Raw genomic sequence first — 8,597 nt, 5'->3', positions numbered from 1 at the left:
TTTGTGCCGTTGTCGGTGATGATGCTGTGCGGCACGCCGTACCGAGTAGTGATGTCGGTGATGAACATCATGGCAGTCGGCCCGTTCAGCTTCTTGATCGGCTTTGCTTTGATCCACTTGGTAAATTTGTCCACGGCGACAAGCAAATGTGTCAAGCCGCCGTGGGCTGTCTTGAATGGGCCCACCATGTCCAGCCCCCGACGGCAAAGGGCCAGGTGAGGGGGATGGTCTTGAGTGCAGAAGCCGGCAGGTGTTGCTTGGAACTGAAGACTTGGCATCCTTTGCAGCTCTTGACTATCTCTTTGGCATCTGCCAACACAGTCGGCCAAAAGAAACCGTGGCGGAAAGCTTTGGCCACAAGTGATCTTGAGGCTGCGTGGTGGCCGCATTCGCCTTGATGGATATCCTTGAGGATTGCCACTCCTTTCTCTGGCTCGACGCAGCGCTGGAAGACTCCAGTGACACTGCGCTTGACAAGTTCTTTGTTTATTATTGCATATGCTTCGGCTCGACGTTGCACTAGTCTTGCTGAGATCTCATCAGCTGGCAACTCTCTGTTGACTAGGAATTTGAGGATGGGCTGGGCCCATGATGGAGCTGTGACTTCTTCTACTGTCAGTACGGCCACCATGACTCGGGCGGGCAGGTTGGGTGGCGTGGAATTGGAGTCGGCCACCACTTCTTGTGTTGCTGCAGTCCCCGGGCCGACTGCTGCAGTCCCCGGGCCGGGTTCTGAAGGTCCCCGAGCCGGGTGTGACCACGGCAGTCCCCGGGCCGGTTGTCGAAGTCCCCGTGCCGCCTGCTGGGTTCCTCCAGTCGGATTCGGCTGCATCGAGGGCAGGCGGTACGAAGATAGAGTCGGACTCTGGAGACGGCTTGATGGACAGCTTGAGGAGGCGCTGGAGAGAGACACCGGTCGGTATAGCCTGTCGGGTGGAGCCGATCCGTGCCAGGGCATCTGCTTGGTCGTTGTCGGCCCGTGGTACGTGAAGGAACTCGCACCCTTCGAAGTACCCACTGATCTGCTGGACGAGGAATCGATAGCTTGCCATGTTTGCATCATTGGCGTCCCAGTCGCCAGACAACTGCTGGACCACCAAGTCTGAGTCGCCATAGCACAGGATCCGGCGTATGCCAAGCTCTTTGGCCAGCCGGAGCCCGTGTATGAGTGCCTCGTACTCGGCCACGTTGTTGGAGGCGGTGAAGTGAATTTGCAGCGTGTATCTGAGTTTGTCATCTTTGGGAGAGGTGAGGACGATGCCGGCTCCCAAGCCGGTGCGCATTTTGGACCCGTCGAAGTGCATCCGCCAATGGGTAGAGTCGGGAGCCGGCGGTAGGTACTGGGTCTCGGCCCAGTCGACGAGGAAGTCGGCCAATGCTTGGGACTTGATGGCGGTGCGGGGTTGGTAGAAGATTGTGTAGGCTGCCAATGCAATGGCCCATTTAGCCACCGGGCCGGATGCATCCCGGCTGCCTATGATCTCGGCAAGCGGGGCGGTGCACACGACCGTGATGGGATGCTCTTGGAAGTAGGGCTTCAGCTTCTTGGCGGCGAAGTACACCCCATAGCACATCTTCTCGTAGTGCGGGTAGTTTTGCTTTGAGCTGGATAGTACTTCGCTTAGATAATACACCGGCCTCTGGACTAGCTGGGCTCGGCCTTCTTCCGGGCGCTGGACCACGACAACTGTACTGACCACTCGGCTAGTTGTGGCAATGTAGAGGAGCATGGGCTCCTTCTCAGTCGGCGCCACCAGGACAGGTGGAGTGGTCAGCATCTTCTTCAACTCATGGAAGGTTTGGTCGGCTTGGTCATTCCACTCGAAATGAGTGGATTTCTTCATGAGTCGGTACAGGGGGAGAGCCTTCTCTCCTAGTCGGCTGATAAAGCGGTTTAAGGAGGCCAGGCACCAAGTGAACTTCTGCACATCTCGCAATTTGGTGGGAATCTCCATCCTCTCAATTGCCTTGATCTTCACAGGGTTGCACTCGATGCCGCGTTCGGAGACCAAAAAGCCTAGCAGCTGGCCGGCTGGTACTCCGAACATGCATTTCTCGGGGTTCAGCTTGATCTGGAATCGGCGCAAGTTGGCAAATGTTTCTTTGAGGTCCTCCAGTAGGGTGCCGCGCTTCTCTGTCTTCACCACAATATCGTCTACGTAGACGTGGGCATTTCAGCCGAGTTGCTTGAGGAGGCATTTCTGCATGCAACGCTGAAAAGTGGCACCGGCATTCCTCAAGCCGAATGTCATAGTCAGGTAGCAGAAAGCTCCGAATGGTGTGATGAAGGCAGTCTTCAGGCGGTCTGCTGGGTCCAACTTGATCTGATGGTACCCTGAGTAGGCATCCAAAAAACTCAACAGCTCGCATCCGGCCGTGGAGTCTATCACTTGGTCAATCCGTGGCAAAGCAAACGGATCTTTGGGGCAGGCCTTGTTGAGGCTGGTGTAGTCCATACACATACGCCACTTGTTGTTCTTCTTCAATACCAAGACTGGGTTGGCAAGCCACTCTGGAAAAAATACTTCCATAATAAAGCCGGCGGTGAGGAGCCGGGCTATCTCTTCTCCTACGATTCTCCGCTTCTCTTCTGACAGTCGGCGGAGGGGCTGCTTGACCGGCTTTGCGTCGGCTCGGAACTGTAATTTGTGCTCGGCGAAATCCTTCGGGACACCCGGCATGTCCTTTGGGGACCATGCAAAGACATCTCGATTCTCACGGAGGAAGTCGACAAGCTCGCCTTCCTATTTACTATTCAGGTTTGCCCCAATGACAGCAAACCTTTCTGGGTTCTCCGGGTCCAGAGGTATCTTCTTCGTCTCCTTAGCCGGCTGGAAGGAGCCCTGCGCATCATAATCCTTGGGGTTGGGGGACAAGGCCGGCTGCTTGCCGGCCATGGCCACAACCCGTTCTAGTATCTTCTTCTCTTCTGCCACTACGAGGGACTCGGCCAGCCGACTGCTGGCTGTAGCGCACTCGATGGACTTCCTGTAGTCGCCGGCTACGGTGATGATCCCCTTCGAGCTCGGCATCTTCATCTTCAGGTAGGCATAGTGGGGCACAGCCATGAACTTGGCCAGAGCAGATCGGCCAAACAAGGCATGGTAAGGGCTCTCCAGATCCACTACCTCGAACCAGATTGCTTCTCGGCGAAAGTGATCTTTGTCTCCGAAGAGAACATCCATCTTGCTCTTGCCGATCGGGGAACAGGAAAAGCCGGGTACGATGCCATGGAACACGGTCCGGCTTGGCATGAGCTGCTTCGCCTTGATGTTCAGCTTCTCCATGGTATCGCGGTACAGTATGTTGATACTGCTTCCGCCATCAATCAGAACGCGGGAGAATCGGGCAGCTCGCCTCTCCGTCGCGAGAGTGACATCCAATACTAACGCGTAGGAGCCAGGGGACGGCATCACCTCTGGGTGGTCGGCCTGGCTCCAGTTGATGGGCTTCTCAGACCAGTGCATGAACTCGGGGTTGCTGGAGGCGACTGCGTTAACCTCTTGGTGCTGCCGGCGCCGACCGCGCTTGTCTTCAACTTGGCTTGTGAACACAATGTAGGCGGCGTGCTCTTCAGGGAACTCATCTTGAATGGCCCCGACTGCTGGTCGAGCAGCCGGCTGCTGGGGGGATGGAGGCGGCGGGCCGGGAGGCGGAGGCGGCACCAGCCCCTCGCCCTTGGAGATCTGTGTGAGCCAGTGGCACTTTCGGGTCGTGTGGTTGGACGGCTTCGCGCCGCTGTGGAACTTGCAGGGGGCATCAAGAGTCTGCTCATAGGAGAAAGCTGGCTGCCAAGCCGGCCTGCCACCCTTCTTCTTGGGAGCGGGCCGCTCTTCGAGCTGCTCATCTTCAACTGTGGCCACCTGCCGACTGGTGGAAGGCGGCATAGGGGCCTTGCGCTTGTGTTCGTTCTGGTAGGGGCGCCGATTGGAGTCGCCAGCCGGCGTCTTGGGAGCCAGAGCGAGCACCTTCCCAGAGGCGTCCACTCAGAGCTCGGTCTTCATCGAGGAGTCGGCCGTGGCGTACTTGTCCGCGATGATCAGCAGTTCGTCGAGGGTAGCCGGCTCGTCGCAGAGGAGTCGGTGCTTGAGGAGGGTGCCCTCTCGGCACCCGGCGGTGAAGTACTCGATGGCCTGAACCTCGTGCACCCCCTCGCAGGAGTTGCGGAGCTCGGCCCACCGCGTGAGGTAGTCGCGGGTCGACTCGTTGGGCCCTTGGACGCATAAGGAGAGTTGTCGCGGCTTGGGAGGCCACTTGTACGTGCTGGTGAAGTTGCGGACAAAGACTTCCGTGAAGTCCAGCCAGCTGTTGACGCTGTAGGGCTTGAGGCCGTTGAGCCAGGTGCGCGCCGTGCCTTGCAGCATGAGGGGGACGTACTTCACGGCTACGCGCCGGTTGCCGTTGGCTATACTGACAGCAGTAGAGTAGTCGATGAGCCAATCTTCCAGCTTCACAGAGCCATTGTACTTGGGCGTGTCTCTGGGGAGCGAGATGTTGGGGAACGTAGTAATTTCAAAAAAATTCTACGCACACGCAAGATCATGGTGATGCATAGCAACGAGAGGGGAGAGTGTTCTCCACGTACCCTCGTAGACCGAAAGCGGAAGCGTTAACACAACGCGGTTGATGTAGTCGTACGTCTTCACGATCCGACCGATCAAGTACCGAACGCACGGCACCTCCGAGTTCAGCACACGTTCAGCTCGATGACGTCCCTCGAACTCTGATCCAGCCGAGTGTTGAGGGAGAGTTTCGTCAGCACGACGGCGTGGTGACGATGATGATGTTCTACCGACGCAGGGCTTCGCCTAAGCTCCGCTACGATATTATCGAGGTGTAATATGGTGGAGGGGGGCACCGCACACGGCTAAAAGATCAATGATCAATTGTTGTGTCTATGGGGTGCCCCCTGCCCCCGTATATAAAGGAGCAAGGGGGAGGCCGCCGGCCAAGGAGGAGGGCGCGCCAGGGGGGGAGTCCTACTCCCACAGGGAGTAGGACTCCTCCTTTCCTTGTTGGAATAGGAGAAGGGAAGGGAGAAGGAGAAAGAAGGAAGGGGGTGCCCCCCCTCCCTAGTCCAATTCGGACTAGTCCATGCGGAGGGGTGCGGCCACCCTTTGGGGCCTTTCTCTCCTTTCCCGTATGGCCCATTAAGGCCCAATACGAATTCCCGTAACTCTCCGGTACTCCGAAAAATACCCGAATCACTCGGAACCTTTGCGAAGTCCGAATATAGTCATCCAATATATCGATCTTTACATCTCGGCCATTTCGAGACTCCTCGTCATGTCCCCGATCTCATCCGGGAGATCAAACTCCTTCGGTACATCAAAACACATAAACTCATGATATAACCGTCATCGTAACGTTAAGCGTGCGGACCATACGGGTTCGAGAACTATGTAGACATGACCGAGACACCTCTCCGGTCAATAACCAATAGCGGAACCTGGATGCTCATGTTGGCTCCCACATATTCTATGAAGATCTTTATCGGTCAGATTGCATAACATACGTTGTTCCCTTTGTCATCGGTATGTTACTTGCCCGACATTCGATCGTCGGTATCTCGATACCTAGTTCAATCTCGTTACCGGCAAGTCTCTTTACTCGTTCCGTAATACATCATCCCGCAATTAACGCATTAGTTACAATGCTTGCAAGGCTTATAGTGATGTGTATTACTGAGTGGGCCCAGAGATACCTCTTCAACAATCGGAGTGACTAATCCTAATCTCGAAATACGCCAATCCAACAAGTACCTTTGGAGACACCTGTAGAGCACCTTTATAATTACCCAGTTATGTTGTGACGTTTGGTAGCACACAAAGTGTTCCTCCGGTAAACGGGAGTTGCATAATCTCATAGTCATAGGAACATGTATAAGTCATGAAGAAAGCAATAGCAACATACTAAACGATCGAGTGCTAAGCTAACCGAATGGGTCAAGTCAATCACATCATTCTCCTAATGATGTGATCCCGTTAATCAAATGACAACTCATGTCTATGGCTAGGAAACATAACCATCTTTGATCAACGAGCTAGTCAAGTAGAGGCATACTAGTGACACTCTGTTTGTCTATGTATTCACACATGTATCAAGTTTCCGGTTAATACAATTCTAGCATGAATAATAAACATTTATCATGATATAAGGAAATAAATAATAACTTTATTATTGCCTCTAGGGCATATTTCCTTCACGAGAACCCTTTGGGGAAGGGCTCGTCGCGGATGCGGGGGCCAAAGCATGGCGGACCGACATCGTCTTCTTCTTCCAGCACCAGGGATCGAGCCAGGCGGTCGATCTGGTGGCGGGCGTCGTTCTCGCCGACTCCTTCGCGGTGGCCTAGTCGGCCACCAAGGGTCGGGTGCGTGACAGGCGGCGGGGTGGGATATCTCTCTCCTCGAGGCGGGGGAGGAGGCGGATTTCCTTGGCGCTCCACTGCTCGAGGGCGGCCTTCCGCGTCGGGCTCGATGGTGATCCGAGTCCGGCTGCGGCTAGCGGCCGGCTCCTTGTCTTTCCTCGCGCGGGTACCGCTCGCAATCGGCGACCGGGACGTCGCGGCGTGCTCTCGGCGTGGGGGAGGACTCTCAGCGCGGGCGCCGGCTTCGTGCCGTTCTGCGGCCGCGTCGATTAGCTGCTGGATTCGCCTTGTCATGTAGGGGAGCTCATCGGCTCCTAGCCCATTTAGCTCTTCAGCGGCCGCCTGAGCGGCTCGCAGATTCTCGAGCGGGGTGGCGTAGACGGGGCAGTCTGCCCCTAGCATGCTGGCGATAGCCGCGCCGCGCTTCTGGATGAAGCCGGCTCGGCTCGGCCCGCCATGATGCGGCGTGCCAAAGGCGGCGCGGTCGACTTCGCGCTGGTGAGCCTCGGTGAGGCGTCTCATGGAGGCTATCTTCTGGCCTTCCGTGATGAGGGCGAGGCGAGGCGCCTCCAGGGTCTCTACGTCGGCGTCGGCCGGGATGGGGACGGATAAGTCGTGCATCGCCGCTTGCAGGGCGTCGTGGGCATTCTCGCCCGAGTTGGCGGCGTGGCTGATGACCAGCACCTCCGTGACAGCACTGCTGCCGCTGTTAGCTCGGGGGAGAGGGTCGTCGAAGACTACCACATCGGAGGGGTAGGCATCGAGCGATGCCGTGTCGGAGTCGACAAGCATCGGCTTGGTGGAGCCGACCGACTCCAAGTCTACAGCAGGCTCGCTGGAGACGTGAAGTTGGTCGAGGAGGCTAACGAGGCGGCTCTCGGGGTAGTCCATGCCCGCGTCGGACGCGGTCTCGTCAGAGATGCGAGTCTCGCCGAGCAGATCGGCGCGGCGGCTCGCTGCGCAGGCGTCATCGACGCCCTGCAGCGCGTCGGGGCAAACGCCGTCGGGCGCAGCAGGCTGGCTGCGCTCGCGAGGGAGGAAAAGGGTTCCCGTCCAGAACAGGTCTCCGGACAACGGTGCACCTGGCCCCATGGTGGGAGACAAATGTGGGTGGTAGGTGCGACATAAGCCAACGGGTGGCTTATCATTGTGGGAGCCAGTAAGACGTCGCCGGTGCCTGGAAACGGGATAAGGCGAAGACATGCACGCCGGCGAATCTTACCCAAGTTCGGGGCTCTCCATGGAGATAACACCCCTAGTCCTGCTCTGCGGGGTCTCCGCATGATCACTAGATCAAAATGAGTAACTACAAACGCTCCTTGAGCTGTCGGGTGGGAGGGAGAAGAAGGGCAAGGCTAGCTCTCCTTTTCTCTCTATGTGGTGTGTGGAATTTTATGAGACCAACCCTTTGCATGGGTGCCCCGGGGGGTTTATATAGGCCTACCCCCCGGGGGTACAATAGTAATCCGGCTGGGCGTGGGTCCCAGCCGTCAGTGTCTGGGTTCACCAGCTTCTCCGCCGGCCATTGGGGCCCGCCGACTGGTGGGTCCCGCCGGCTGCCGGCTTCTTGGTCGACAGGCCGGCCCCACCGCTTGGGGGTCTTGTCGGCGGCGGGTTACTGTTGCCTCGCCCCTGATGACGAGGGCTTTGTCGAGGTAAGCATGGCTATAGTGTAGCCGCCTTGCGAGCTCTCACTGTAGCCTTACCTCGTCTTGTCTCCTTAATGTGGCACATGCTTCGAGGTAGGGAGGTAGCCGGCCCCTGGGGGCCGGCTACGCCCCTGGCCGACTAGGGGAGGCTGGGCCGCCTTCGTGCGTCTCTCTGGCTGAAGGGGCCCGCCGCCCGCGGGCCGTACTGGCGTCTGTCGTGGATGACGTTGAAGCCAACATGGCTACAGTGCCACGCCGGACGGGAGATGACTGACCCATACGGCGCCCTGTGGCCATGCCTGCTTCGGGATTCGGGGGTAGTGGGCTGTTCTGCGTCCACGCCCCGTCTTATCACCGTTATGTGGACACAGTCTTGGTGGGTGCGGTCTTGGCCGGCTTCTTGGAGTCGGCGCTCTTCATGGCCGGCTTCGAGGAGTCGGTCCTCTTGGGGCCGGCTTCCTGGAGTCAGCCACCTCGTAGCTTTCTTGGGGAAGGTTTCTGAGATTGGGCCGCCTTCTGGGAGTCGGCCCTGGGGATAGCCGGCCGGGGGAAGGCGGCCCTATGCGGTGTATGCTTGA

This window comes from Triticum aestivum, chromosome 4D (assembly GCF_018294505.1).
Source record: "Triticum aestivum cultivar Chinese Spring chromosome 4D, IWGSC CS RefSeq v2.1, whole genome shotgun sequence".
Taxonomy (NCBI): domain Eukaryota; kingdom Viridiplantae; phylum Streptophyta; class Magnoliopsida; order Poales; family Poaceae; genus Triticum; species Triticum aestivum.
Note: the sequence above shows the minus strand (reverse complement) of the source record.